This window comes from Pygocentrus nattereri, chromosome 29, assembly GCF_015220715.1.
Source record: "Pygocentrus nattereri isolate fPygNat1 chromosome 29, fPygNat1.pri, whole genome shotgun sequence".
Lineage (NCBI taxonomy): Eukaryota > Metazoa > Chordata > Actinopteri > Characiformes > Serrasalmidae > Pygocentrus > Pygocentrus nattereri.
In genome coordinates, this window is record NC_051239.1 from 2,170,906 (window position 1) to 2,179,483 (window position 8,578).

Genomic DNA, 8,578 nt, shown 5'->3' on the forward strand with positions numbered 1-8,578 from the left:
CATGAACACAAAAAATGTGTTTCATTAATATTAATTATGCCTAACTAGTAAACTGCATTAGTGAAAGCTTACCGCATAAGATTTAGGCGTAACATCCTGACCGCCTCCTCGTTTCTGCGCTAACTGTCCACTTTATCAGCTCCACTTACTGTATAGCTGCACTCTGTAGTTGTACAGTTACAGACTGTAGTCCATCTGTTTCTCTGATACTCTGTTACCCTGTTCTTCAGTGGTCAGGACCCCCATGGACCCTCACAGAGCAGGTACTGTTTGGGTGGTGGATCATTCTTAGCACTGCAGTAACACTGACGTGGTGGTGGTGTGTTAGTGTGTGTTGCGCTGGTGCGAGCGGATCAGACACAGCAGTGCTGCTGGAGTTTTTAAACACCTCAGTGTCGCTGCTGGACTGAGAATAGTCCACCAACCAAAAACGTCCAGCCAACAGTGACCTGTGACCACTGATGAAGGACTAGAGGATGACCAACACAAACTGTGCAGCAGCAGATGAGCTGTCGTCTCTGACTTTACATCTACAAGGTGGACTGACAAGGTAGGAGTGTCTAATAGAGTGGACAGTGAGTGGAACAGTGTTACTGCAGTGCTGAGAATGATAAACCCATACTGGCCAGCACTTTCTAGCAGACACTTCTATCTTCTAGCTTCAAGACTGCCACCTTTGTGCCATTGCCAAAGCATTCGACTGCTTCAGGCCTAAATGACCTCCACCCTGTTGCACTCACCTCTATCATCTCTAAGTGCTTTGACAGACTAGTTGTTTCTCATTTGAAGTCCAGTCATTCTGCTACACTGGACTCACACCAATTTGCCTATTGCAACAACAGGTCAATGGAAGACACCATTTCTACAACACTTCACACTATACTGACCTGCCTAGACTGTCAGAATGCAATTCGTTGACTTCAGTCAAGCATTTAACACGGCGATCCCCTCCGAACTGATCTTAAAGCTTAGCCAGCTGTCCTGACTGACAGACCTCAGTCTGTTAAATTAGACAAACTCTTTTCCTCCCCCATCACCTTGAGCACTGGCATGCCACAAGGCTGTGTGCTGAGCCCTCTTCTGTTCTCCCTGTTCACCCATGACTGTGTTCCTGTTTATGGCTCTAACTACATAATCAAATTTGCGGATGATACCACGGTGACAGGTCTGATCAGAGGTGATGATGAGATGGCCTACAGGGACGAGGTGCAGCACCTGGCGGCGTGATGACAACAGCCTGGTGCTTAACACCCAGAAAACCAAGGAGATCATAGTGAACTTCAGGAGGGATAGAAGCCAGATACACCACCGTCTTCTCTGGGCCAATGTCCATTTTAAATGGACTGAGGTAAAACGGAAAACTGTTCTGTGGTCAGATGGATCAAAAATTTAATCTACAGACTCAAGAGCAGACGGACCATCCAGCTTGTCATCAGTGCCTGGTTCAAAAGCCTGCATCTCTGATGGTCTGGGGTTGCATTAGTGTCTATGTCATGGGCAGCTTACACATCTAGAGAGGCTCCATCAATGCTGCCCAGTATAGAGAGGCTTTAGAACAACATAAGCTTCCATCCAGACAGCGTCTCTTTCAGGGAAGGCCTTGCAAGACAATAAACAATTGATATTTCAGCAAGACAATAAACCACATACTGCATCAGCACAACAGCATGGCTTTGCAGAAGAAGAGTCCAGGTGATGAACTGACCTGCAGTCCAGACCCTTCACCAATAGAAACATCATGAAGTCCAACAAAGAAGACCCAAAGAAGACCCAGGACTGAACAGCTAGAATCCTACATCAGACCACAGTCCTCCCCCAAAACTCCAGCAATTGGTCTCCTCACTTCCCATATGTTTACAGACTGTTGGTAAAAAAAGAGGTGATGCTACACGATGGTGGACACGGCCCTGTCTCAACTTTTCTGAGATCCGCTGCTGTCATCAAATTCTAATGTTTTTCATGAAATGGTAAAATATTTCACTTTCATCATCTGATGTGTTCTATTGTGAATAAAATATGGGTCTATGAGGTTTGCAAATCATTGTGTTCTGTTCTTATTTACATTTCATGCAGCAGTAAATAAGAACTAACTGTGTTTATCTAGAACAAAGAGCCAGAAGGACTCAGAGGAAACCGTGTTTATCTAGAACAAAGAGCCAGACAGACTTGGAGGACACCGTGTTTATCTAGAACAAAGAGCCAGACAGACTTGGAGGACACCGTGTTTATCTAGAACAAAGAGCCAGACAGACTTGGAGGACACCGTGTTTATCTAGAACAAAGAGCCAGACAGACTTGGAGGACACCGTGTTTATCTAGAACAAAGAGCCAGACAGACTTGGAGGAAACCGTGTTTATCTAGAATAAAGAGCCAGACGGACTCGGAGGAAACCGTGTTTATCTAGAATAAAGAGCCAGACGGACTCGGAGGAAACCGTGTTTATCTAGAATAAAGAGCCAGACGGACTCTGAGGAAACCGCGTTTATCTAGAATAAAGAGCCGGACGGACTCGGAGGAAACCGTGTTTATCTAGAATAAAGAGCCAGACGGACTCGGAGGAAACCGTGTTTATCTAGAATAAAGAGCCAGACGGACTCGGAGGAAACCGTGTTTATCTAGAATAAAGAGCCAGACGGACTCGGAGGAAACCGTGTTTATCTAGAATAAAGAGCCGGACGGACTCGGAGGAAACCGCGTTTATCTAGAATAAAGAGCCGGACGGACTCGGAGGAAACCGCGTTTATCTAGAATAAAGAGCTGGACGGACTCGAAGGAAACCGCATTTATCTAGAATAAAGAGCCGGACGGACTCGGAGGAAACCGTGTTTATCTAGAATAAAGAGCCGGACGGACTCGGAGGAAACCGCGTTTATCTAGAATAAAGAGCCGGACGGACTCGGAGGAAACCGTGTTTATCTAGAATAAAGAGCCAGACGGACTCGGAGGAAACCGTGTTTATCTAGAATAAAGAGCCAGACGGACTCGGAGGAAACCGTGTTTATCTAGAATAAAGAGCCAGACGGACTCGGAGGAAACCGTGTTTATCTAGAATAAAGAGCCGGACGGACTCGGAGGAAACCGCGTTTATCTAGAATAAAGAGCCGGATGGACTCGGAGGAAACCGCGTTTATCTAGAATAAAGAGCCGGACGGACTCGAAGGAAACCGCATTTATCTAGAATAAAGAGCCAGACGGACTCAGAGGAAACCGCATTTACCTAGAATAAAGAGCCAGACGGACTCAGAGGAAACCACATTTATCTAGAATAAAGAGCCGGACGGACTCGAAGGAAACCGTGTTTATCTAGAATAAAGAGCCAGACGGACTCGAAGGAAACCGCATTTATCTAGAATAAAGAGCCAGACGGACTCGGAGGAAACCACATTTATCTAGAATAAAGAGCCGGACGGACTCGAAGGAAACCGTGTTTATCTAGAATAAAGAGCCAGACGGACTTGGAGCAAACCGTGTTTATCTAGAATAAAGAGCCAGGCGGACTCAGAGGAAACCGTGTTTATCTAGAATAAAGAGCCGGACGGACTCGAAGGAAACCGTGTTTATCTAGAATAAAGAGCCAGACGGACTCGAAGGAAACCGTGTTTATCTAGAATAAAGAGCCAGACGGACTCGGAGGAAACCACATTTATCTAGAATAAAGAGCCGGACGGACTCGAAGGAAACTGTGTTTATCTAGAATAAAGAGCCAGGCGGACTCGGAGGAAACCGCATTTATGTAGAATAAAGAGCCGGACGGACTCGAAGGAAACTGTTTATCTAGAATAAAGAGCCAGGCGGACTCGGAGGAAACCGTCTGTCTGTGTTGTTGAAGGAGAATCTTAGGCAGGGTGGTCTACACAGCTATCAGGGGCTTCATCTCCCCCCATTCAAAGAGGGCATGAAGTTTCACAGACAGTGAGGAAGAAGATCAAAATGATCCACAGAGAGACGGGAGTGAGTGGAGCTCCGGCACTAGGACAGCAACCGAGACCCTATCAGCCCCCCCTACAGTTATCCCACTTTATCCTCTGAATATTATGACTTTATTCTTGAAATAAGAAATAATGCATGTATTATTCTTCCCTGTTTTGTGTACAGCTCTTTTAACTAATCCACAATACGATCTAAAATTCATATTTAGTTTTGGAAATGTTTTTAGGCTGTTTCCATGTATAAAATCTCCAAAACTACAATTACATGCCAACAAGCTATTTGGAAGTCTTTACTGCCATCAAACTATAAACATATCATTGATGAACTGTCAAATAAGACAAAAACTGACCTGCTTACATGCAAATGGATGGGTGGTACAAAAAAGTGGGCACAGCAGATTAAGGTTCTGCATGCCTTTAAGGAAAGAACTGTTCAAAGATAAAAACAACACATCATCATCAAGCATGGTTAAAAAATTATCTGTAGCCAACAGGTTCTGCAAGAACTGTTGCACCATTGACACAGAACACCACGCCTGACCAACCTGATTATCCACCCACCAGTCAGACAACATTTTTTCAACTTGGCTCTAGTACACTGGATGGTCTCCCAGCTTGCTGGCTCATAGTCCACCATTCAATGTTCTGGCCCAGAAGTCAGAACCATAATTGAAGGCAGGCTGTCTTACTATCAGAAGTCTAGAACTGACCCTTATGGTGCAGTCCTATAATTCTGATGCCTGTGCAGTCTTTCCAGACTGGAGGAAAGTGAAGACAAGCCATTAAGAAGTTTGCATTTTCAGCTAAATGCAAGTACATCCAAACCTTATTTACCACCGTTCTTGACAATGAGCATGACAGTGGAGTGAAGTGTCTCATCTCAGGTGGTATTGACTAATTTATATTTAGATTTATGTATTTATCAAATACTCATGTTCAGAGTTACTTACAATGGAAGGAGAAAGTAACATCAGGACCTAATCACTATGTTGCACTACAAGTATTCAAGTGTAGATGTCTGTAATTGGAGACTTAAGTCTCTCAAGCTAGAGTATCTGATTTTATTTATATATATATATATATGAAAAATATCTAAAAATGAACTTTAATAATAATTAATAATTGCATTATCAGCAGGAGTACTCTATCAGAGCATGGTCACCATCACATCACCATCACATCACCATGTTTTGAATTCAGGCCATGCCTTCAACGTGGTGGTGGTAGTATGAGGGAACACTGATTGAGAAAGGGGGAGAACGCTGAGAACCTGGGCTGGGGTTTAGCTGTAATAGAACTGATGTAGGACTGAGGAGCATGGAGGAGGTGGAGGGGAGTGAACACTTTATAGGATGAGGATGTGACTTTATAGGGTGTTAGATTAGAAGAAGGAGGGATTTCAGCCATACGCTTATAACAAAACTACATGAGCTCCTTGGGTCAGAGGTCAATAATCGACTTTGTTGTCGTTTCATCTGACTTGGGACCATATATTCTGGACACTCGGGTAAAGGGAGGTGCTGAGCTGTCAACTGATCACCATCTGGTGGTGAGTTGGATCAGAAGGCAAGGAAAACTGATGGTCAGACCCGGTAGGCCCAAGCGAATAGTGAGGTTGTGCAGGGAACAACTGCTGGAGGCCCCTGTTCAGAATGATTTCAACTCCCACCTCTGAGAGAGTTTTTCTCATGTCCCGGGTGAGGTAGGGGACATGGAGTCTGAATGGACCCTGTTCAAAGCCTCCGTTGTAGAAGCTGCTGGGCGTAGCTGTGGCCAAAAGCTTGTGAGTGCCTGTTGAGGCGGTAACCCAAGAACCCCCTGGTGGACACCACTGGTGAGGGAGGCCATCAAGCTGAAGAAAGAGGCCTTTAGGGACTGGATGGCCCAAAGGACTCCTGACTCAGCAGAGAAGTACCGACAGGCTGCAGCGGTGGCAGAAGCAAAATTCAGGGTGTGGGAGGAATTTAGCGAGGTCATGGAAAAAGACTTTTGGTCGGCTTCAAGGAGGTTCGGGACAACTGTCTGGCAACTCAGGAGTGGTCAGGGTGGCTGTGCCCAAGCTGTATTCGGCAAGGGTGGAGAAACTCTGACTTCAAATGAGGATATTGTCGATTGGTGGAAGGAGCACTTTGAAGAACTCCTTAATCCAGGAGACATGCCTCCCTCACAGGAGTCAGGGCTGGAGGCCTCAGGCGTGTCAAGCTCCATTTGCCTGGTGGAGGTCATAGTTGGCAAGCTCTTCAGTGGCAAGGCACCGGGGGTGGATGAGATTCGTCCGGAGATGCTTAAGGCTCTGGAAATTGTGGGACTATCGTGGCTGATGCGCCTATGCAATATTGCCTAGACCTCGGGAACAGTACCCTTGGACTGGCAGACTGGGGTGGTGGTCCCCTTTTTTAAAAAAGGGGACCAGAGAGTGTGTGCAACTATCGGGGTATCACACTACTCAGCCTCCCTGGGAAAGTCTATGCCAAGGTGCTGGAAAGGAGACTCTGACCGGTAGTTGAACCTCAGACTGAGGAGGAACAATGCATATTCCTTCCCGGCCGTGGGACAATGGACCAGCTTTTGACCCTCTCACGGATTGCTGAGGAGGCATGGGAGTTTGCCAACCCAGTCTACATCTGTTTTGTGGATTTGGAGAAGACTTAAGACCGGGTTCCCCGAGATATCTTGTGGGAGGTCCTCCAGGAGTATGGGGTACCAGGGCTACTACTACTCAGCATTAAGTCGGACCCTTTCAGTGTTAGTGTTGGACTCCACTCCTGTTTGTGATATTCATGGACAGGGTGTCAAGGTGTAGCCAAGGTCAGGAGGGCATTATGTCTGGAGGCTGGAGGGTGGTGTCTCTGCTATTTGCAGATGATGTTGTTTTTTTGGCTGAATCACATGGATGCCTCCAGTGGTCACTGGAGTGGTTTGCAGCTGAGTGTGAAGCGGTTGGTATGCGGATCAGCACCACCAAATCTGAGTCCATGGTGGAGGAGTATAAGTATCTCGGGGTCTTGATCACAAGTGATGGGCAGAGGGATCATGAGATCGGCCGCAGGCTGGAACAGGCGGCAGCAGTAATGCGGTCACTGTACTGGACTGTAGTGGTGAAGAGGAGCTGAGCCATAAGGCAAAGCTCTTTGTTTACTGGTCAGTCTACATCCTGACCCTCACCTGTGGTCATGAGCTGTGGGTAATGACCAAAAGAATGAGATCATGAAAACAAGTGGCGGAAATGAGCTTTCTTTGCAGGGTGGTGGGCTACACTCTATTTGATAGGGTGAGGAGCTCGGCGAGTAGAGCCGCTACTTCTCCGCATTGAGAGGAGCCAGCTGAGGTGGTTCGGGCATCTGATTCAGATGCCCCTGGACGCCTCCCAGTGAGGGTGTACCAGGCATGGCCTACTGGGATAAGGAGGAAGTTGCAGGGGACAGGGTCATCTGGGATTCTCTGCTCTCCCAAATGCTACCACAACCCTATCTGGATGAAGCAGTTAACAATGATGATAACGATGATGATGATGATGACTCTGAGCAAAATGACTAAAGAAGTGACCCTTTTTTATAAGTAGCTGACATGTAGGAAGGAGTTCAGCTCAGATGGGAATCAGTTTGGATTGGTCTATTGATAAACAGCTGTGAGGTGTTGCTGTGCTGTGAGTGTTACTGATGTAACTGTGACACAATGTCTTAAGATATTCCAAAATTATAAAACATTTGTGTATAGGGCAAGTGCTGTGTCTAAGGTATTAGGCAGCAACTTGATAGGAATAAACCTAAAACGTCTGGAAAAGCGATCTACTATTTGAGTAGGGACCAGTGGCGTTCCGGCACTGGGAGAGGCATAAGCTTGCCAGCCGACAATGTTTTAGGTGATTTGCTTTGGAGCATGAGAACACAAATAGATGCATGTCCTGTTTTATTGCCTCCCTCCAATAACAGTTGGATATGAGTTGCTGGGTACAAAACTCACTAGGATGACAGGAGCTAAGAGAGGAGTGAAGCTGAGTGATTAAACTATCATGGAATTGGTCTGGCAGGTATCAGGGATGTTTGTGTTCTAGGATTTGAGAAATCTCTTCATCTGTCTCCCAACCTGAATTTAGGGAGGAAGCATTGGCTCAAGTTCAGACCGACTCTCTGATTTGTGACAGTGCATCTGCTTTGGAATTATGTGAACCAGGGTGATAAGATATGATAGACCATGGGAAAAACAGTCACTAACACGCTTCTCTGGGATTCAGGCATTTAGCAGAGCGGAGATATTCTAGATTTTTGTGATCTGTCAGAACGAGGAAAGGGTGAGCAAATCCCTCCAATCAATGGTGCCATTAAACTAAGGCTAGTTTGACACCTAGTAGTTTGTGAACTCCAATGCCCTAGTTATGTTCTGCACAGGTCAGTTTATGTGAATATAAGGAGGCAGGTTACAACTTCTTAGGACTTTTGGACCTTTGGATCAGACCTTTTGGAGGTGAAGCTCACACTTCTCTCCTTTCACAAACAGATGATTCTCTAACAGGCAGTGTAGGACAGTGTAGGAAGGCAGTCTGCCAGTCATCTCTTCTTGATAAAATGACAAAGTACATCTTCTCGTATCTGTACTGTTTGTCCACTTTATCAGCTCCACTGACCGTATAGCTGCACTCTGTAGTTCT